Source organism: Pteronotus mesoamericanus, unplaced genomic scaffold, assembly GCF_021234165.1.
Source record: "Pteronotus mesoamericanus isolate MK-2021 breed Mesoamerican mustached bat unplaced genomic scaffold, CSHL_Meso_final contig_82, whole genome shotgun sequence".
Lineage (NCBI taxonomy): Eukaryota > Metazoa > Chordata > Mammalia > Chiroptera > Mormoopidae > Pteronotus > Pteronotus mesoamericanus.
The window spans coordinates 3850334-3874556 of NW_026555265.1; the positions used below are offsets into that span (position 1 = coordinate 3850334).

The 24223-nt window shown below is 39.0% G+C and overlaps 1 protein-coding gene and 1 pseudogene across 1 annotated transcript in view; both read left to right on the plus strand.

The window, feature by feature from the left end:
* TPRG1 (tumor protein p63 regulated 1) overlaps positions 1-24223 on the plus strand; it is a 111509-nt gene that overhangs the window by 35575 nt on the left and 51711 nt on the right. The gene's annotated exons all lie outside the window — the stretch shown is intronic.
* LOC129079777 (ORM1-like protein 2) lies at positions 22799-23331 on the plus strand (annotated as a pseudogene).

A 24223-nucleotide genomic window follows, 5' to 3' on the forward strand; every position in this document is an offset into this window, starting at 1 on the left:
GTTTGATTCCTGGTCAGGGCACATATCTAGGTTGCAGGTTCAGTCCCCTGTTGGGGTGTGTATGGGAGGCAGCCAGTTGATGTTTCACTTTCACATTAATGTTTCTTTCTCTCTCTTTAAAGTCAATGAAAACATATCCTGGGGTGAGCATTAAAAATATATATGTATATTTTTCTATTTTTTCTTGTTATTCCTACTTTAGAAGTGTATTGGCAAATTTCCCAATATTTTGAATTTTCCTAGATACCTAATGTTATTGAATTTTAATTTAAAGAATATATTGTCTTTGATTTTACTCCTTTGTATATATGAGACTTGTTTCATTGACTAAACTATAATATATCTTTGTGAATATACCTTGTGCAGCTGAAAATAATTTTGTGTCTACTTTTCTATCAATTTTAATTAGTTCATAATTGTGTTTGATAGTGCTGTTGAGATTACGTGGGTGTTTATTTTACTTTTGTTACTTTACATTATGAATGTTAATCTTGTTGAATCTTTGTTTTAGGTTAAAAACTTTTCCAATCATCTCATTTAATGTTTTGTTTGTTTTGGTCTCGCCTGCTATTTCAAAACTTACATTCTTTTTCTTTGAATTTTCTTCATATATCTTTGCCTATATATTTTTTTACTTTGAACTTTCTGAGTCTTTTTATTTTCTGATGTGTTTTTCTATACAAAAATAATTTAATTTAATTTGTGATCCAACCTTGGATGTCTTTTCTTTTAATTGATAAGATGAATCTATTTACACATATTGATGCAACAGTTACAGTCTTAGTTATCCCATCTTAATTTTTGTATTATTGTATTTAAAATATATATGAATATATTTTCTATATTTCCTTTAGTTTCCATTGAGAGTGTTTGTGTGTGTACACATACCTATTTTATATATATGTGTGTGTATATATATATTTATTTATTTATTTATTTTTATGTTTTATTTTTTTATAAGAATCCTTAGAGTCTATCTTTTCTTGCTGATGATTCTAAGTGTAACTTAGCATAGAATTTTTAACCTATATTTTTCCAATATTACCTACTGGCTCCCTGGGATAAACCCATTTATATTGACAGCCCGCTTCTCCATCATTTATTTTTAGTTGTTTATAATTATGTTATTAGTTACTTCTATCATAACTGATTTAAATAATATGCTTACACTAATATGCCATCTTAAATAGTGTATATTAAGCCTCCACTCTAAAAAGCAAGTAATCTGCCCATTCATACTAATTCCCACATTCCTGAATCCTTCACTTTCCTTCCTTCCTTAGTTTTACCAAGCAAATTTCATTTTTTATGGTATATTTCATCTTATTTCCCATGAGGCACCCAATTATTACCACAGGGAGTCGATGTAATTCCAGCCCTCCTAATTAACTTGCACAGCTTTATCCAGATTTGCATTCTGGGGTTAGAACAGGAAAGGCTGTGCCAGCAGCTGGCAAGCTGTTAAGTGTTAAAGGGCGGTCTCTGAGTCCCTAGAGGTATGAACATAGCGTGGTGAAGGGGTGGTTTTTATGTTCCACTCAGATTTTTAACAAACTTTCATAGTAGAATTTTGGGCTCAGAGTAGAGCCCTGGATTTCAGTCACAATTTTATAATCGTTAACTTTGCTTCCTCATTATCAAAGGGTCATTCATATTAGTTGTCATTCTACTTCATTAGCAGTCTTATTGTAAGGCTCTAATGAGATAGCTTGAAAACACTTTTTAATATGCCTCAGAGATATCAGGTGTTAACAAGTTCTGATTTTCTCTCAGATAAAAGCCTTTGTTAACATGGAACTAAGTAGATTAATTTGATTATCTTCATTTCCAAGTCAGTTGGTTCTTCTTGGTTGGGCATTAGGTCACCATCATAAGGTCAGAGGTGAGAAAAAGGAGGAAAAGGTGAAGGAAAATCAGCTGCTAAATAATTGCAGGCTGACTTCAGAGGGAAGTCTGGACTTAGTCTGAGCAAATCTCCTCGTTATAAGAAAATGCAATGATGTAACATTAGCACCCGATATAGCTGTAGGGGGTAATACTGGCAGTGTTTCCCAAGAGATTTTTACCTCCTCTGTGCCATTGATCTTCAACACCCAAGAATAAGTAGGGCTGATTGACTACGTATTAGAGATAAGACAAGTGAGACCAAAATGAGGTCAGGGATTCAGGAACCATCAGGCAATTAGTATTAGAACTGGGTTTCAAAATCAATTCTTCTGATTCCCTGTTTAGTATTCTTTTCTTTGAATAAGTAATATTTTATCATTTTCTTTCTCTGTCCCTCCCTTTTCCTTCCCCTTCCCCTCCTTTTCCATCTTCCTTGCCTGTTCTTCTTTTTCTCTATGATCTTGCCTGTTTTGTCATCTTCTCACCTCTTCTTTCCTCCTCCCTGTCTCTCTGGCTGATGATCACTCCTGTTAATGTAGCTTCTGCTTTTCTTAAGAAGCCATGAAGAGGACTATTGGAACTTCACAGAACAGAACATGTGCCAGCGTATCCCACGTACTGGTGCTTATAAAACAGAGTTGTTTTGTTTTGTTCACTGTTTGCCTTTGGCTTAATATGAAGAGAGAGGGCAATGGCAAGAGACAACTGAAAGCTGTGGATCATTTATTTGTGAGATGAAAGTAGATTATTTTTGGATTAGAGCATTCCCTAGAGACAAAACCAGGAACTGGTGAAAGGCCTGGTTTATCCTCCAGGGTTACTAGTTGCTGGTACATATCGTTTGTTATTGTTCTTGATCTGAGATGCAAATCTTAAACCTTATTTCTGGCATAATTAAATTCATTCCCAGAATTTAATTTAAAATCAATTTCATAATCCTGTTGAGTCTATAACCTCCCCTCAAAAGTGGGGGAGATAGAAGAAGACTAGCTTCTATAAGAACTAAGCATAAGGTTAAAGCTATGACTAATTGTAACCATGACAAATTCTTGCTGTTTAAATTTGAACAGGTCACTTTACTTGAGCTCTTAATTTCCAGTCTATAAAATGTGAATAATAATAAATCCCTGCAAGGTCTAACTCATAGTTCATTGTAGATTTAAATGATGGATGTGAAAGTGTTTCGTAAATTGTAAAGTGCTAAATTAAATTGTCATTAAAAAGTTCTAAAAATTCATATTTACTTGTCAAATCTCCTTCTTATTTTTTAATATGCCCACAATAGAAAATGATGAGAAAATCATGACTCTGAGTGGTTAAGTGACTTGTAAGTAATCATCTAAATAGATGGTGGTGGGATCTGAAACATGAGATCCTTTGATTTCAAATTCCCCTTTGTCATGCACCTAATTCCCATTTGTCCTCAAGTGCATGGTAGTTTTTCAGGGTAAGTGGGCCTTCTCCCTGTACCTTTGTTCCCATCTGAACTCTGTGATGGTGAGGTAGACTGTAGATGGTATTGCACTTCGAGAGGTGGTCTGAAGTTGGGTTTCCTGGGACCCAGTGCTAGGTTGGCTTCTGAGTGGTCTAGAGCTGCCACACAGCAGTCCTTGCCTCAGTCTCCCCATTGTGAACTGGAGAGGGTAATACTATCTATCTCATTAGTCTGTGTTGAGGATAAAAGAAGATAATACATATATAAAATGCTTAGACAAATGTCTGGTATGTAGTATTATGAGGATGCAAGTTTTTTCAATAAGTTGGATAGAAAGATACCTTTCACCAGTGTGGGATTCAGGGACCTAGATCCTGATCTACTTTCTTGATACAATTGTCCTCTCCTTGCTGAGTCTCTCAGTTTCCTCATTTTTTAAATTTCAAAGGTTTTTTTTTCCCCCCTGGCCTTGAAACCCTGTGCATTTGTGGTACTCCTCTATTGGTGTAACAATTTTCTAAAATTCATTCTTCTTAAAGGACTAAATGATTCTACCTAATTGATTACTTCTGTGGGGAAAAAAAGTCTCTCTAGGGGTTTTCTGCTGGAAAATGTTGTTCTTGTCACATGGATTTGCCAACAAAAGTTGAGGGGGGAGGTCAGGCCAAGAAATGTCTTCCTGAAAGAGTAGGCATCGCACATTTCTCTTTCTTTTTAAAACTTGCTGTTTAAAATTTGCATTCTGCAGATATAATGGATAGGAAATGCTGCAGAAGCGAGGTTTAGGAAACTGCTTGTGGTGATCACCACCACCCTCTTTGCAGAGATGCTGGCAAAAGCAGGAGCTAGGAGCTGCCCCCTGTTGACGTAGTGTCAGCACCTGGAGGGCAGAAGGAGGGCATTCCAGACATTACTCCATCACCTCAGCCTTGCTCCCTGGCCTTTGGACCCAAGAGGTGCTCTGTGCCCCCAGAGTTCTAATTTGGCCTCTGTTCCTCAGACAAGAGCTTCAAAGGGCCTCTGCTCTGTTCTGGGTGAAATCGGCTCATGGCCCAGGCCAATTCTGCTGGCTTCGCGTCTGTCAGTGCATTCTAATCACTGTTATAAGTGTGGTTCTGCGGAACACCTTGTAAAATATTTTCTATTGCTCCAGCAGTATCTCCTGTCTAGACAATCTAATTATGAGCACAGAGCAAACAGCTGAAGTGTATGCCACCCCCAAGGGTGGCCTAACTCCAGGAGTGGGGGTGGGAGTTCAGGGGAACAGGGTGGAGGGCATTGGTTCCTCTTTGTTGACTTGACCAGAAAAATGAGCCTTCTAAAGGAACCCAGCTAACTTTTAATTAAAAAGAAATGATCTGCTAGAAGCTGGCATTTTGTTGTTTTTCCAAACTCAGTGGAGGATTAAAGGTACTGATTTATTTCCCTCCAATCTTTTCTTGGCTTCAAAGGTAGTTTTGTGGTCTTTGGTAAAAAAAAAAGAAAAGCCACTGATTTAATAATCTGCACTCCCATCACCATTCTGAAAATAAAAAGTTGCCCCTTAAAGGTATGTTCTTTCCTAGTAATAATCTGATTGATTCAGTGAGTCTTTTCTGAGTCTGGCCAGGTGGCAGGCCTTGTGTATGAAAAAGTGATGAGACATGGACTCTTTCCCTGAGATGGTCACAGACTTGCAGGATCATACACTCGCATGCATGCATACACACACACACACACACACACACACACACACACACACACACATGCTTTTACTTGGCTTTGGTTGGAGCTCCAGTAGAGAGTCAACAGTGTCATGGGCACAGAACAGGGAGAAAATACTTCCACTGGGAGGTGCTGGAAGGTTTTATGAGGGAGGTGAATCTGAGCCGCTCTTATAGAATGAGCAGAATTTGGACAGAGAGCTAAAGAGAAACAGTATGGCCTAGACATAAGGAAACAAATGCCCAGCTGGTGTGACCATAACAGATCTCCCAGGACGTTGGGTTCCAGCTGCTGAGAAGGTTTTAAGCAATAATAATATGAGGAGCTTGGGTTTTAGTTATACTAGGATGTAAGATGTTGAAGGTTTTAGGGGAGGAACCTAAAATGATTGGCATTTTGCTTTGGGAAGACAGGGGTAGCAACACTATAGGAGATGGTTTGGAGAAAACAGAAACTATAAGAATGGGCTGACCATGGGAGAAATTCTCTAATAATAGAATTGGGAGATCATAAGGATCAGAACTGGGTTAGTGGGTGAGAAAAGGAGGGCCTAGGTACGAGAAGACTTGGCTGAAGTATAATCTCTAGCATATGATGACTGGGTTGGAATTTCCTGGGCTGGGAGAGAGACAAGGAGGAGAGATAGACAAGGAGCCTCCAAGTAGAAGATGAACTTCTTGTTTATTGTGTGGGGTACCTGATAAGCTATGAGAAGAGATGATGGTTGCAAGAAACTCTTCATAAACTGATATTTATTCAGCACTTCCATTGCCTGATGCTGTGCTGAGTATTGTGATACCATTGTGCTAGACAAGAGAGGTTCCCCCCCCAATGGAGCTCACAGTCAAAGTGGCAATCAGACAGTAATCAAATAATCATACTGATAAATTTAAAATTATAACAGTGATGGTGCTTTGCAGTCGAGAAATATGAAGTGTGTGAATTATCTATTGCCATGTAACAACCTACCTCAAAACTTAATACTTTAAAATGACAAGCATTTATTATTTCTCTGTTTCTGAGTCAGGAATGTAGGTGTGACTTCACTTCATCCTCCAGTTCAGGATCCCTCCAAGGCTTCAGTGAATGTGTCCCTGAGGCTGTGGCATCTCAAAGCTCAAGCAAGGGGGAATCACTTTTAAGCTCACCCATGTCGTTGTGGACAGGCTCAGGTTGTCACTGCAGTCTGGGCAGAGATATCTATTCTCACCATGTTAGCTTTTCCCTAAAGCTACTAACACTGTGGCTATTGGCTTCACTCAGAGGGAGCAAGGGAGGTTGGACAAGATAGAAGCCATGGTCTTCAGGTCACCTAATCTTGGAAGTGACATCTCATCACCTCTGCCCCACTCTATTCGCTAGAGGTATGTTGCTGAATCCATCCCACACTCAAGGGGTGGCTGCTCCACAAAGACATGCATATTAGGAAGCAGATATTATTGAAAGTCATCTGAGAAGTGGCCTACCACATGAAGGCTACCAGAGCATTTATTACAGGGTTTACACTCAAAGTGGGGGCTGAAGATCAGGGAAGTTTCCTCTGAGGTAGGGATCCTAGAGCTGGAATTAGAAGGATGAGTAAGAGTTGTCAAGGTTGAGGGGGTTTTGGAGAGAATGTTTTAGGAAGAGGAACAGTATGCACAAAGGAGAGAGGAAACCTGTTACCTCTGAGGAACTGTAAACAAGCTAACAGGACCCACTACATCTGAAGGTCTAAGACACTTATATGGAGACAAGTTTTGTATTTAGATGTCGATGAGCTATGACATTGTGGAGAAGTTAGGGTACTTCTGCTTCTACCCATCACTACACTGGCATTCACTAGAGAATGAAGGGGTTCACAGTGAAAATTAGTTTCAAAATCTTTAGTCTGAACCATGGGACTGTTTCTGGAACTGCTAGGAAATAGGTCTGATTCAGTGTATAAAATGAATAAAATTGCCCACTTATCTCTTAAGATAATTACTTATTGTGTAATGAGATAATGTTCATAAATCACCCTGGGCTTATTGGGGAAAGGTATTACATAAACACAAGGCTTTATCAGTGATGATGGAAATAGCTCTGGGGGATTAAAATCCAATGTGCATCTTGACACTATGACATTTTACCCCAAACTAAGAGAACTGCTAAATTCCCCTGAGTTCTTGAGAAATGCCTTACGTTAAGAAATGGAGGCAGCAGGGTTCTGGGAGGTGATTGGAATAGGTGTGGGCAGAGTGGGGATTGGGGAACTATCTTTTTTGTTCATTCACTCTAATAAAGAATAGTGGCCCTTGTTAATCCTCATTAAATGAATATGACTCCTTAAAAATGCAACATGGAGGCTCTACTTCTGGGTTGGGAATAAGAAAATCTGAATTCTCATCCTTATTCTGTCTTCAGTTTTCTGTGCATCCTTGAAAGAAAGTTTTTTCCCTCTCAGAGCCTCACTGTAACATGAAAGGGTTAAAATAGGTGATCTTTCTTGTCTTTGCCATCTCATGGGCCAATCATTAACCAAAATTTTATAATGTTCTTTCCAGTTTTGCTCCCATGAAATAAAAACCAGAAGACCTCCCTGTCAACAGTCAAGGGATACTATAACCAAGTTTTTGTTTTGGGAATGTTTAACGTTGGCAGCAGAACTTGAACTTTTGTGATTTTGTAGACTCAGGGGAAAGACGGACTGGGAAAAGAGAAGATAGGCCAGTTAGTGTTTGGTCCTCTTGTCTTCCAGCTTCAGCTGACACATGCCCCTTCCTCCTCTTTTTTGTCCCCTTGCTCTTCTTTATTCCAAACTTTCTGGACTTAGCCATAAAATTCATATTTTTTATATCATATCATTAATCATTTCTTTATTAAAACCATCCAGTCAATTATGTAATAGGTTAAATTATTCTTCACTTAGGTTACTACTAGATTATTCATTCAACAGAGTGTTTACCTCACCAAAGAAGGTATATATTTTTAAAACACACAGCAAAACATTATCATTAGGTAGAAGTGAGGTGAGAGGTTCTTGAGAATACAGTGTGTTGTCTTTCCTGAGGAGTAACTCCCTTGCTTTTCATCTCTTCCTTCTCCAAATACTCTCAATAAATAAGGTGATATAGCACAGTACCTTTCTCCCCAATTTAAGTATTATTTATGAAACATTACTGCACTCCATAGGACTCAAGTTACAAAACCTATGGAATAACTGAAGTTCAGGAAAAATTATCAACTGCACTGGATTACCCAATGGCCAGACTAGCACAGGCATATTGTAACAGTAAAGTGCATTCACCAAACAATGACAGAAGTTCAATCTTAATGTACATACTCAAAATTTTAAATCTATACACTTAAAAGAAACTATTTTAATGTCAGCATTCATGAAAATTTTCTGTGTTTTGATTTAGGGTTGTTGGTGTTTTGACTGCTAGATGAGTAGAGGAGGGTATAATCTTCACAATGCCAGTGTCACAGAGTCTTAGTATGGTTATGAATGAAAGCAAGCCATGGAACTAGAAGTAAAGTGAGTCCTCTCTTCTGAAGAGTGGCATCAGGTGAAAGAGTTGTGGCATGATTGTTGCATCTTCTCCTTCCACTCAGGCCAAAAGTAACAGCTTCCACCTTCTCTGCAGAGTGTCTTCAGGCATGAGTAAATGAGACTCAATTTCCTTTTTCTACCGTTTCTCATTTCCATTAGAATTCTAAAAATTCTGTCTTTAAAACTTAAATTAGTCCTCAGTGTAGAAGATAAACATCTGTTACATGCAGATGACATGAAGCAGCATTGTCTTATTTTCCCATCTCACAGGATCCCTAAGTTATCAGAGACAGCCATTTATCTAACGGAAATACTTCATTTTTAAGGCTCTTGTGAAGCTAAGTGTCTTCATTTGGCTAAATTCTGGTCAATAAAATGTAAGTAAAGACAATGGGAGGTCCTTTTAGAAAGATGCCTCAAAAGGCAGGGAAGCACTCACTCCCTGTGTCTTCCTACTTCCCCCTCCTTCTACATGTAATGGTGGATATAATTCTCAAGCCACCATCTTGGACCATGGATCCAAGGAGCAAACCTAGGGGAGGAAGAGGGAGAAGCTGGAAGGAGCCTGGCTTCCACTTCTGCACTGATCACCTCTGATTTCCTTTTACCAAGAGAGAGTGTGTGGTTCATTTTAACTGGGATTTTTCTGTTATATGCAGCCAAACTTCACTTTAAAGAAGGGGTTCTGCCATCCCAAAAGTTAAGGATGGTGAGGGTGGTAGTTTTGTGTGAGAGAATGTTCATGTGGTTTAAGATTCCACAGACCATGATTCCAACCTCAGATCTGTCATTTATTGGCTTTGCTGTATTACTTTTGTGAGGCTTGTGTTCATATCTAAAAAATGGAGTTAGTAATGTTCTTCCAGTGCAGTTGTAGGGACTAAATGAGAACATATGAGAATATAGCTGGTGACTGTTATAGGTGCTCCTATACTAGCTTCCTCCCACAACTTGCTCTGCCCTTATAAGGAAGATGGTCCTCTATAGATATTCTTTAAAGTATTACAAAATGGTAATATATAGCTACTCCCTGACAAGCTACTATTCAGAGCATTTAGGACTACAGGCTTGTGCTGCAAATTTAATAGGAAAGGAGTGTCATTCATTCACTTAACTCAAGACCTTTAAGTCAGAGAAAAACAAATGGAGAGCTGGAGCCTGCTTTTTGATGGGAATAGGGATTTGATAAATTGGTTTGTGAGAGCTTAAGCCCTAATTAATTGGAGATATGAGATATGTTTCTGTGAGCAGAGAATGCACACGCTGAAATGCTCCTAGGAGCAAGAAGTTATCCACTAATTCAGACCAAACAGGAAGTATGTAGAGTCAAAAGGGATGACTCTAGTGGTATGCATGGAAAAGTGAACTTAAACCCCCTCAACACCTAGGGTTATATTTTATACTGTTTGATGATGGGCTAGCAGGCAGAGGAAGCTAGTTCTAATGCAAAAGCTAACTTATAGTTAAGAACATTAGGTAATTAATATTTACTGACTTTTTAATTAAAAAGTTTTTTTAGCTATTTTATCTAGTTAGAGTCATTGTGTGTTTTCCTTGTGTTTTTTCTCCTTCATGATAAGCTGACATTGCTGCACCCAGATTCTGGAAACAAGGTTTAGTTGTAATAGTTTCAATGAGGTGATTCAACAAATGGAGAACAATGGCCTTGTAGTATCTGCAGGGAAAGGGAGATGAGTTATACTGTATGTTGGTCTTGCCCTCAAATAACCTGAGGTCTAATTGGACACAGAGAGAGTAAAATATATAGAAAACAAATTTTTGTATAACACATAGCATGACAAACCCTAAAGGAAAGACAGAAACAACATACTATAGGAGCACAGATGAACCAACTACTTTTTAAGGGCAGTAATCGTTGCTAAAGAGACAACAGACTGATACATTTTAGCAGAAAATGGGAAGATGCTTCATAGTCTGGGGAAAGAGTATTATCAAAAGACATGGTAATGCACAAGTGTGAAAAGTTGTTTTAGAAATTCCTGATTGGAATATAAGGAGAGTGGAGGGAGAGAGGAAGGAGGGAAAATAACCTGTTTACAGACCGTGTATAATAGCAGGATATAGAGGTTTTGTATATTTTCATTGGCTAATGAGAATCATAAATGTTTTAGAGCAGAGAGGTTTTATGCATCTTTGTGTCCCTACAGCTGGTAGCACAACACTAGTGTGTGGCAGGCATACTCCTGTGTGCTCAACAAGCAGTGAGAAATGATCAAAGCAGGTAGTGGTACGTGAGATGGATTGGAGCGCAGAATAATTTGATCATATTTTTGAGCCACTGCTGGTGAGAGGTATTGGATACTTGACTGGAGTATGGAATGAAAAGGTCATATATGAGATTCTGAGTATCATCCTCCTGTGTCCCCAAACTCCAATGGTGCAAAGTCACTTGAGACTTGCTTGGATGGGGGTGAAGTCTGTAAACAGAATTGCCTTGGGGTTTATGGACTTACCATCCTCAGCAAGGATCAAGTTACATCACATACTCTGATGAACTGGGCAGCAGGCAAGGATTTTGTCATGCATGCTCTTGACTTTGCCTTTGGGGATCTGTGCCAAGAATGCCCTGGATTTGATCTTGGGTGTGGTGCTGTCCACTCACTCATAATGCCCAGGGAGCGTGTTGACAAGGATGGGTGGATGGTGGGGGATTGCTGAGCTATTTCTTGGCAAATATCTGGGAGGAGGCGTTCCCCAAATGCCTCAATCCTGTTATTTTTGAGTAATGGACTGAACCCAGGTGCCTGATTGGACAGGGCCACTCCCAATTTCTTCTAGATAAATATTTGGTTGCCAGGAGGTTATATTTAAATGAAAAATACCTCCTTAGGACGTTGTTGCCTAAGAATTCCTGCAGAGGGCAGGATCCCATCCCAGCTGGGAAATGCTTGAGAACCACCCCAAAACTTAAACTCTACTCACTATGTCCTTAGCATATGGGTGTCCAGTTTGAGGTTCTACAAATGTCTGCTGCTCTAAATAACAAGAAAAGCCATCCGTTAGATGCACTGCATTTCTTTAGGGAAATGTTCCTGGTCTTTAGTGTCATCATGGCAGGATTCTGAAGCACAAATGGAATCCAAGTCAGGGATTTGGCTTTAAAGAGAGAAACTGGTTCTCTGAGATAGAGCTTAATCCTTTCTGGAATCTAAAGCATAGAGTCTGGGAAGCTAGGGAATTTGGATATTTTAGACATAGGTCATTTTAACATTGCCCTTGCTACTTGTAATTAATATTTAAATGTAAACTTTTTGGTCCCCATCAATTTAGCTTTTCTGTTCTCTCTATGGGAGAATCCTCTTATATATTTTCCTTCTATTGTCACTGAATGAGACTACTAAGATCCAACAATTAAATCTTATAACTGTTTTTTGGATTATGTCTCTTTATAAATAACCAAGTTAACATCCTCAGCTTTTTGTTTTTGTTTTTTTTTAAGAAAAGAATACAGAGCAAAATACAAATAAAAATGCAATAGCAACAAATATGGTGTAGAACAGAACATAAGTAAATAGACTATTAACCTAACTTTCTGAGTCAAAATTCGGTGTTTCTGATCCTTCTATCAAGATTTATTCTAATACTTTTTCCTAAAACAACACGTGGCATTGAAGTCACACACTGTGACTCCCCTCACGGTTTTCTGAATTATCTCTCAATCACCAGCTCTACATTATTTTGTTTTTGTTTTTAACTCTTTGGACCCCTTTGCTTTCGGGGTTGTTCTAATATCCACTGACAGATTGCCTCAGAAAGGGGAGACCTTACCCATGTGCAGCAGCTTAAATTCAAGTGATAAGAGGCTTGTTCAGCAGATTGGGTTGAGCCCAAGAGCTGTGCAGGGTGTGTTTCAGTGAGAGCTCGTCTGGAGTAATGATATGGGGACTGGGGGATGCTTGGCAGAGAGTCAAAGTTCAGGACTTGTTTATTGCAATTTATGGCAGGAAAAAAAACTGTTACTTATAATGAGTTTAAATTTTTGTAAGGTGCTATTATTATATGTTAACAAATAAGAGTAATCAAAATAAACAGAAGATGGAAGGGATTTTAGTGTCTGAGTCAATCTCTCTCATTTTGCAGATATAAACTGTGGTTTTAGGGGACTGTAGTCAACACATCCAATGACAAAGCTGAGAGTAAAACTTAAAAATGGATAAACAACTGAGGAAGTTGTTCATTGACCTAAATTTTTAAATTCTAACATGTTTATGTCTTTGTCTCCTTAAGTCATCGAAAACCGGATATCTGGACTTCACACGCATTTGGGGAATGAGGCATTGATTAGGTAGATAGCAGATGTGTAACTAGAGTTCTGAATTTCCATAACTGAGCTCCCTGACATTGGCTACTGATATTCTCTTTTATCTGGACTTTTATTTTTAAAACATCTATTGAACAATGAGAACACAGTTTATGATCAAACAAAACAAACAAAACAATTCAGAACAAAAGTCAACAATTTGAATTTTTTATCAGGATACTCTTAAAATAATAATAAGTGATGTACTGAGAAGGAAAACATGGTGTAGGTAAATTGTATTGTATCATACGGCAGAAGACATGACTAGATATCAGTGTGAGAAGTTTACTCCCTCATACTGTTGTATATTGTCATTGCTGGGGAAAGGGTCTTTCAAAAAAAGGTTTTCCTCATTGATTCTTAGAATTTTTAAATACCTATCCCTTTAAATTCTACTGGTCTGAAATTCATGCAGTTCCCCTGGGCAGTTGCTGGGTGGCAGCAGAAGTGTTAAAGTGGTGGCACATGGACAAGCAGAATGGCAAAGTTGTAGTTTTCATGTTCAATTAGCAGTGAATCTGTGTCTTTGTCCTCACAAGTGACACAGCTCAGATAGGGTTTGGATTTGCTGGTAGTAGGGAGAATCTTTCTTTTTCTATTTTTTTGTCACTGCTCATTTGAAAAGGGTGGTAAATAATTACAGTAACCACTAAAATTTATTTCACAGCCACTATGTGTTAGACTCTTTAGATATGTCATTGTGAATTCAAATATCGCTACTCATGAGACATTATTATCCCCATTTCGCAGATGAGGAAATAGACGAAGAGAAAGATCAACAAGCAGACTCAAGGGTACAAAGGCAGCCTGTATTTTACCTGAGATGAAACACAGATCCTTATAACACCAAAACCCATTCTTTTCCTACACTGGGACTGTTAAATAAGTAAACATAAAACCAACAACAAAAATCTCATCTCTTTTTTGAGGTGAGTGAATCAATGGGAGCAAAAGCGTCAGGCACATTTAAGCTAGAGAGAAAATAATAATGTCAGCTCTTAGTTCTTAGTATCCTGGAATCTGCAAAGCCTTTCCACACTGCTTATTTGAATTCACACACACACATGGACACGCACACACACTGCCATAGTAAATGTAGGGAGGTGGTTACTTTTGAATTTTACAAATGAAGAAACTGAAACTCACTTGAAAGTGAAGTCATCTTAAGGAAATTCTTGGTAAATAGTGCAAAACTAGGTCTCCTGATTCTCTAGGCAAAGATATTTTTACTACACTATGCAGACTTAAAGAGATGGGTGGTTTTCTCTACACAGGCAGTCCTCTAAGATAGATGTATAGTCTCTTAGGCCTTCATGCACAGAGTTGAGACAGTCCCCATCAAATTGATGGCCCTCATTTTCAGCACTGGCTAATTCCTGCCTACACTTCTGATAATGCCTGTTTAAGCTGCAGCTCTTTACAGAGTTCTGCACATGGGGGATGTCTCCCTAAGCTTGCCCATCATGCACATAAAGGAACTGAGAATCTGCTGCTTCTTCACCAAGGGCCCTCAATTGGTGTCAATATTCAGACAAACCTAGCTTAATGATCCCTAGCAGAAAATAGAAATGAAAGTACTTAGACATCTTGGATATGTGCATGCTTATGTTTTACATTATTTATTTTTGGATAGAATAGAGATAAGAAATTCCTTTCAGATCTTGAATATCTGAGATTGTGTTAGAAAATTTCTGGAATTAGAATGGATGTTAGAGATTGTATAAGATCCAGAGAAGGAGAGTTATTTATGTAAAGTCAAACTTATTTACAGAGGCACGGATGACTGGGATGTCCTGACCCCTCAGGAAGAAACTTGGGCTTAGGAACTAAGAAGCATATGTGGATTTGAATCCTGACTATCATTTACTAGTAGTTTGATAGCTGGTTAAACACTTGATGTCTCTGAGCCCTAGTTTCATCTATAAAAATATACATAATAACATGTACTTTGCAGGAGAATCGGTCAGACTAAAAGAGCTAGTATATTCAAAAGCCTAATGTAGCCCCTGTGTACTTTGCCTTTTCTATACACACTGATACCCCAATGCCTCTCATTTGGTTTGGATTCTAATGAGATCATGCGTTACAGTGTTTACAGCATAGACTACCCACATGATATATTAGAAGTACAACTCAGTCCCCAATGGGAAAAATACTGTGCAATCAATCTCTTTATAATTTATTCACATCGTAAGTTAACCATGTTATAGCACGCTTTTGCCATATGTAGTTTGAGCATCTATTATTACATTTGGGATCTGCTTTGACTTGTAGCCCTAAACCTGTATAATTAAGTGTTATATTATAGCGGGCTTCACAGCATTGGGTAATGAACAGAATTCTGGCCTTGTAATGAGGGGAATTTTGTGCCAACTCTACCAGGCACCAGTTGTGTGATTATAGATACCTCCTTTTCAGGCCTAAATATGAGCATTTTAGTTCAGGTAATCTGTAAGTCTTGATCGGTTTTAAGATTTGATTTTTTTTTTAATTTTCTTTTACTAGTATCTATTGAGACCCCAGTTTTTTATTTCTATATAATGCTTCTAGTGGAGTAGGGATAAGTAATTCAATAGTGGAAGATTAAGCTGAATTCCTAACCATAGACCTCTCCTTCTAAATTGGTTTTTCTGTGTGTGTTTTGTGTGTGTGTGTGTGTGTGTGTGTGTGTGTGTGTGTGTGTGTGTTTTGTTTTGTACACTGCAAAAGCTAGATACTAAATAGGATCAGCAAGTTCATTCGTCAGCTCCGGCAAGGATAGTACTTTCTAAAGTACCCAAGGTTACAGGAAGGTGGCGCTAGAGACTCTTTTGTCAGATAAATGAGCTCTGAGCTCTGGACTGGAGTAGTCATAGGTCTTTAAATTGGAGACCACCAAGCAGGCATCTTCTCTCCAGTAACCCTGTCAGGTGATTATCCAGCCCCTGTTTAAAGGCTTCTGGAAGAAGAGAATTCACTACTTCTTGCCTATCCCACTGAGGGAGGCTCTGCTTAGAATGGTCTTTACTGTATTAAGTTGAAATAAGCTCTCCTTGTATATTTCACCTCTTGGTCCTAGTATTTTTCTCCATTGCTACACAGAATCAAGAGTCAGCTCATTAATTCAACAACTCCTTTGCTTCTATTATATGTCAAACACTGAGCTGAGCTCTGGAGAAGTGACATATGACATCTTCCTCTCTAAGGGTTTACAGTGTGGTTAGAGAGAGAAAAAAGTAAAATGTCATTTGCAGTATGATATCCAGTCCTGCTGTATGTAGACGTGGGTACTCTGGGAAGGAGTAACGCAGGAAGGATGTCCTACAGAGTTTGAAAATCTAAGTATTCATGTCCTCCTTTGTCTGTAATTTCAAAAGTCATAGCAGGACTCAGGAGACTTGAGTTCTAATCACTGAGAGCTTTACTATCACTGTCCCTATGAAATAATGAACAATTCAATCTATTTCCCATAGCAGAAGCTGTAGATAACATTCTGTCATGTTATTAGCCCTTTTTACTTCAAAATAAATAGTTGACAGACTCATCTGATGAATCTGGCCCAGGATTTCCCGCCTCTTTATTTCTGCTGCTCACCGGTCAGCCTAGAGTAGAAAGTCAGTACTTAAGTCTCCCTGGACCTGAGCCTCACCAAGTCACACTGAGCCACCTCTTCCATGCTATGGGCCTGCATTGTGATGACCTTTACCTTTTGCCTATAATGTTTTCAGCAATTGTAAAATTAAAGCACACTTAGAGAAAACCCACAGAAATTTCAAGCGTGCCCAGGCAAATTGAAAGTTGTCCCTGGGATCTTTCCATTGACCAGCACAAAAAAGATGACTAAGGCAGTGTCTGCCCACTCCTATGTGGAAATAATGTTGTGTTTGTCTTAAAGCCAGTAAGAAATGTATGTTGAAAAAGGGCCTGATGACAGGTTATTTTGTACCCCAAATACCTTGATACTTCAAATCTTTTTTTTAAACAATTTTCTTTTTTTAAAACATTTTATTTATTTATTTTAGACAGAAGGGAAGGGAGGAAGAAAGAGAGGGAGGAAAACATCAATGTGTGGTTGCCTCTCACACGCCCCCTCCTGGGGACCTGGCCTGCAACCCAGGCATGTGTCCTGACTGGAAATCAAACCGGTGACCCTTTGGTTCACAGGTCGGCACTCAATCCACTGAGCCACACCAACCAAGGCCAAATATTTTATTTTTTAAATGCATACATTCCAATTTTTTTTTCACTGATCCTTGAAGGGGTTTTCAGAAAAAGGGAGAATAACCCAGAGTCAGGGCTCTAAGGAATTTGATACTTCCACCTACTTCAGTCACACTCTGTTAATTGTTTTTTGTTTTGTTTTGTTTTGTTTTGTTTCATTGTTGTTTTCGCAGCTAAAAAATGAAAATACTGGATAAATGGGACATCTTATAAGAATTGGAGGGAAATCTCTTAATGATGGGATATGAAATCCAGTCCCTAAGTTGCATTACATAAAATATTTTCTTTTCTTTGGAATAGGAAAAACATCTAATTGTCCTTAGTTCAACTTATCTAGATAAATTTCAAGGCCAATGCCAGTTTTTCTTGGGATTATTTGATATTATGCAGAATTAAAATCAGAACATAGACTCAAAGGGACAATAAACTCACTGATTTTTGGATTTTGAATGACTCTCATGTGATGATGGAGAGAGCAGCAATCGAGGCCTCGGGCCCAAGGACTAGCACGGAGAATTCTCTAGGACCATGATTTCACAGTATAAGTTTTCTTATAGAAATGTAATTTCAGTAAACTTTAAGTAATGATTTAATTTTTTTGCAAAAGAATTCCCAGGGTTTGCCACCTTCTTCTTTTTTTTTTTTTTTCCCCTAGACTGCAGGGAATGAGACTTTTCCCTCAATTTGTCAGTAGACATTTCTCATCAGCTTAAAAAACATTAAAAGTTGGCTGAATTTTACCATATTTAAAAACATACAAAGAATCTTCAATTCCTACCATAAATTTAATTTTATCTATGCTTTTTTCTAAAACAAATAAGAACCACTAGGTTTTCCCAAGAGCATATCGTGGGAGTTCAGTTAATTTTGATATATGTATAGAAATGAAGTTCATTATTGACTATAATAATTACAATCCAGAACTGTCTTACTTACTTATCAAATATTTATTGAGGTTAAGGCACTGCATGTATTTATGCTTTTTGATTGCTCTAGAAGAACAGAATGAAAACATGCATCACCTATAGGGAGATCTGAGGCCTTTTCCTTTTTGACTGAACTCCACCAAATCAAGCTTCTGCTTGACAACTTGGCTCAGACATCAAGCAGTATGCAAAAAAATTAACATTTCAAGCCAGGTTCAAACAATCTGTTCAAATAGGATAAACATTTATTGCCTGTTAATACGTGTACATCACTGTGTTAGGTGTTGTGATACAGAGCTAAGTAACACAGTCTGTGCTATAAATAGTTCATATTCCAATAGCAGAGATAAGTCATGTATATGGACAGCTACACTGTATGTAAGTTGCAGTAAGCTTATGTCATTGCAGAGGAGTTAACAGCAAAGAGAATTCCTACAACTGTGGCTACATCTGGAGAACATAAAGGAAGTGGTATATGACAAGACCTTTAAAGAAGGGTTAATAGGGTATTGGTGGGAAGTTGGGATGTAAAGAGAGGGTTAGGGAGAAAGCTTGGTCCAGGTGGAGGTATAGCAAAAATGGAAATACATGGTCAAGAAACAGCAGGGAAATGGAGAGAGTAGTGAATGGGTACGGTTTTGCATAAGTGAATGAATGCATAGTGGATGATAAGACTAGAAATGGGGTCAGATGAAGGATGGAAACTTTAAATGCCAGTATGAAATGATTGTACATTCTTGGTAGCCTGGAGCTCTAGTTGAATTTTAAATGAAGATATGCACCCATTTAACAGATTTTTTTTTTTTTGACATGACTTCCACAGGTCAGGTACTATATAAAGTGTTGAGAATTGAAAGAAAAGGTAGACACCTTCATACCTTAAAGTATTCTGTGACACAAAGAGTTAAATGTGATTATTTTAACATTCTTATGAATCCTGAGCAGGACATCTTGTTCAGAAAGCTAAGGGATCACAGAAAGTTTCTTAAGGGAAATGAGCCTTAAGAATTGAATAAGGGCTTTCTGGATTGAAGAAATGAGAAACGTTCTTCCAGTACGACCCTTGAAACAGTTGCTGTGATTGCTAACACAAGGAACACTGGATGGAGAGATTTTTGGAGAAGGATGAGAGTAAGACAATGGTAGAGGAAGGGAGACAGTTAGGAGGCTCCTGCAGCAGAAAGGGAAGACATTGAGAGCCTGAACTATTTGAGATGGCTGTGAGGATGAGGAAATGGTTACTCCCGCAAAAGAGGCAGGAGCAGCAGATGTTGATTTGATGCTGGAAGTGAGGACGGGTAGGAATTGAAGAAGGGGAAGAACACGAGAAAAGATGTTAGAAATGACTATGATGGGAATCTGGGAGGCAAGGAGAATGCTATTGCTATTGAGAGGAATGCAGCAATCAGGATAAATTGTTTTAGGGGAAGTATGTGGAATTCAGTGTTAGTTCACTACTAGAAAGAAGAGTAAGCCAATTAAAAAAAAAAGAGTATACAAAACAAAACAAAACAGGCCAGGAGCAAAATTTCTTGGGCTATTGATGTAATAGTTTCTTCCTTTTTTTCTCTTTGGAAATCTCAGGCCACAGGAAACATGCCAAAATACTGCCTTAAGCACATGTTAAAAGTACTGATGTCTAAGGCAAAATGATCATGTGTATTAACTACAAACTGTAAAAACCATAGCTCGTTAATAATTCCTAGATAGATGCTGCTAGACTTATGGTGGTGTTATGTCCTGATAAAACAATCTCAAGTTGAACATATCAGCAGTTAAAGATGCATTTAGAAAAACCTAACATACAGAGCATCAGAGTGTAGCCTAGCTGACCTTAAACTTGCCTAGAAGCTGTACCTTAGGCTACAGTTGGACAATTATCTTGAATTTCATCTCAAGAGAGTAATTGACTTCCTCTTCTTCTGACTAGAAACAGAAGACACTCAGGTGAGCATTTTGTAGATGTGATGGAATGCAAAAACACAAAACAATATCCATAAAACACTGGCAACACAGTACACTGTACAGGATAGTTTACAGGTTGTTTACCCTAGCAATCGACCGGCTGACTGGGAGCTGCAGCTCCCTGTGGCTTTTGCACCATATGTCACAAGCCCAGGAAAAGGTCAAAATTCAAAATGTGAACCATGGTTCCTACTGAATGCATATCACTTTTACACCATTGTCAAGCTGAGCCATTCTAAGTAGGGGACAGTCTGTACTCCTCTTCCTTCCCTTGGTTTATAGATGTTCTAAATAATACCTTGGGATTATTTATGATGACAGGTTGGCATTTTCCAGCAAGCTGCTTTCTCGGAAAGGGACCAACAGAGGCAGGGTTTTCTCAAAACACCTAATTTTCATTTCTTCCTCCTTTCTTTTTAGTTAGTGGATAAAATTAGTGACTAGTGGACCGCATGTATAGATTTAATGACCCCCCACATGCTTTAGGGATGAATCATGGTGGCCTCCTCTCTGTGCCTCCTCATTACTTCATTTCCAACTCCATTTCTGTCTCCACTGTAATTGCAGCACTGGGTGAGACGCTGCTCGAGGAGGAATTAGCTGAACTGTGGTGGTTTGGCAACAGAAGGGTAGAGAGGAAATAGCACGGAACAGGAGGTTTGTGTAAAACATGTAGTCTTGTGGCTTTCTGCCCAACCAGGGCAGCTTCCCCTACAGTATCCAGACCTCTTAGGGCTTTGAAGGTACTAAGTGTGAGACAGAGGAAGTCTACATGATGTATTTGCCCCAAATGTAATTATCTGCATATGAAGAAACACCTTAAATACACATATATGCACACACCTCATACCTTAATATCTAAGGGGAATTTTAAAGCCACATACATGTTTCAGAAAACAAAGAAAGGAGAGGGATTAATTTGGGTGGTCTGGCAGTTTGGTGGAAAAAAGAATGCAGATAGATAGTAGGATGACGTTAAGAATGGGAAAACAACATAGCTCAATTCTATTAGAAGCAAGAGCTTTTCTTAAATGTCTTTTTAATTTGTGACTCAAGCCCCCGAAAATCAAAATGTTTCACTCATTAAGACCTTCCAGTGGGTGCACCTTTGACTGATGTACAGAACATAGAAGACTAAATAAATGGAAGTTTATGGGCTTGAAGTGCTAAAAGCAAACTAATGAGGGAGATCAGTTGTTGAAAAACAATTGCTGTATAGGCTACTTAAAAAAAACATACTGAGGAGCATAGGTAGCACTGATCCACAAACTAGAATTATTTCACAGCTTTTCTAATTCTATTCCACACTTGATGCTGGAAGCACTATGACACGGATTGGCAAATGGCTCACTGGTGTCTGTCTCAACATGCTCAGAAATGGGGAACTCACTGTAGCCACATTGAAGCCTAATCCTTCATAGCTATAGCTATATTTTCAGATTTATGAACTGTAAATCATGTGCTTTCTCAGATGTGTGTCTCTAGGCTGACTGACCCTATTCACAGAGGATATTCACTCAGATCAAAGATCTCTATCTCTGTGCCCTTCCTTGTACCCTTGGTTACTTGATTTAAAATCAGGGCCTTTTCTTTCCCTGGCACTCTGTCATTGTGGAGTTAATATAATGTGGTTACCCCAAGGCTCAGAAGCAGGGAAGGGCCTGGATAACTTACTGCCTGGGTCGCTAGATTTAGTGTTCCCAAGGTGGACATTTGGGGAGCGATTTCTGCTCCCATGGGCTGAGAGAGAACCTCAGGGGCCCAGAGGTCAGGAGTCTGCACTGCCATAGCCCTGGGTCTTCTGGCCCAGAGTAAGGTGTGGAAGCTGATGCTGGAAAGAAGACTGGTTTATAAATTGAGCAGATTGCTCATCCAGACCCATAATGCCTTACTGTTCTCAGAAAGATGGTAAATGATGCTATGAACAATACCTGTTTCTATCCATCTTGTTATAATCCATTGCTAATTAAATAAGCCTGGGTGTGTTATCGTGGAAGGAGAAAAGTGTTAAGCACCTGTGGTCTGTGTTCTTAGGAAGTGTGTACAGAATATAAAATAAGATTCCTCAAGTCAAACCTTTCAGGATGTACTTGAGGTGAGTTAAATTCTAGGCTGAAAGTAGCAAATGTTTTCTCTAAAGGAATGGATAGTAAATATATTACACTTTATGGACCATATAGTATCTCTCACAACTACTCAACTCTGCTGTTACAGAGTGAAAGCAATCATAGACAATATATAAATGAATGAATGAGACTGTGTTCTAATGGAGCTTTTTAAAAAACAGCAGGAAGTGGGCCAGATTTGGCCACAGGCCCTGGTTTGCTAATCACTGCCCCAGAGGGTGGACAGTTAGCATAGTGGAGGACAGTCCTTGGCAGCCTATAGTGAGGCCCTGTTCCGACCTGTTCAACATTCCTATGTATGATTCAGTTGATCGCAGAGGACACACCTGGTAAATATATAGGGTTCAGGAAACTGATGTGCTGTAATATATTTTGTAACATGATTACGGTGCAGAAAGAGGCAGTTATAGCCTAGTGGCGGAGAGCATTGCCTTCAGAGTTAGATGAACCTACTTTGAAATTGTAGCGTGGTCACTTTCTATGGGGTGAATTCTTCCTAACTTTTGTAAGTTATTCAACTTCTCTAAGTTTTATTTTTTACCTTTAGAATGGGCATGCTTTTACATATCTCAAGAATTGTTGCAAGGTTTAAATTACATGATGTATATAAAGTATTTAATATGATGCCTGATATATATAGTAAGTGCTCAACGAAAGGTAGTATAAAAAACCTAACTGGAGCACTACATCCCTAGCCAACCAGTTTCTGAAGCTGGCAAGATGAATGTGTGGGTGGCACACAGTGAAGTGCCCCCCAAACTTGAGTGATGAGTAGCCATGGCATCTGGCTGGCCTACGTCATCTTGGTGGGACTGCTTCATGTGATTGTACTTAGTATTCTTGTTGTCTGAACCGTGATCAACGTCATCCCTAGCTTGGCTATGTATATCTTCCTACATGTGGCGAAAAGGACACCCTTTGAGACCCCTGAACAGGGAAAGTCTTACTGCTGATACACTCTGAACAGATGGACTATGGGTTCCAATTTACCTCTTTCTGCAAATTCCTCAGCATCTCTCCTATTGTAGTTTATGTACTCTATCTCCTAGCCAGCTTCTGGACCAAAGTATGATGCTGCTCACTTCCTCATCCACACAGCCTTATTACTCAGCATACTGCTGACTAGGTTGCCCCAATTTCATGGGGTTTGTCTCTTTAGGGTGGGGCTGAGGATGACTTTTGAACAAAAGGTTGTAACATCTTTCTCTTCTCCATGTTGTCTTCTGTATCTTGAAAGCCTGAGAATTATATGATCATTCTCAAACTCCATGGAAGAGAACACACTGGAAAATGGGGCTCCCTGGGTATAGCCCTGCTAGGAGCAGGCTTCTCTGAATCTGGAAAGGCAGGGGAAGTAAGGGGTAATTCACTCTTCTCCACAGTAGGAGGCCATTTTTGGAAAGCTTGTTTGGTGATTAAGTTTTTCCATATCTTCCACCCCCACCCTCTTCCAAGTCTGTTTGGCTGTATATTTTCTTAATGATAAGGGCATTTAAAGGGAGGGAGGGAGGGAGGGAGGGGGGAAAGAAGAGGGGAAGGAAGGAAGGAAAGAAAGGAAAGAAGAAGGAAAGAAAGAAAAAGAAAACCCTCACTAAATCAAGAACAAAACCAAAGAAAGTCATCTGGTTTGGAGGAGAAATGACAAAAGCTGATTCATCACACAGAGACAGATCTCCTTGACTACTAGTGCAGGCTGTGTCTAGAGACTCACTATCAACCTGTGGACTGTGACTTTGGATGCAACAGGACAGAGAGGTGATTCCCTTCTAAAGAGGTGTTTATGGAAAGTTACAGAGAGGAATGTCTGAATGAAAGGGTAAGCTGGATCCAGCCTTTCAGGTAGGCAAGTGAATTAGAGGAAGATGTCTCAAGCAAAGAATAAGAATACTCTGGTAAATCACATCTCTTTAACTGGAAGATCTCTGAGCTGGATCTGTAGCCACTTCCTCTTATCTCTATGGTTGGGTGGAATTCCTATTGCAATGAAGGGAAGCGGGTGGTGATATTATTACACCTTGTCTTTTGCCACTTGGGGATTTTGCTGTTAATATAAATCTCACATCAGTACCAGCTCTGTATAGGACTATCTCCATGCTAGACTACAAGGTATTTCATATGATGAACTGGGTATTACTTAGTTTTAGG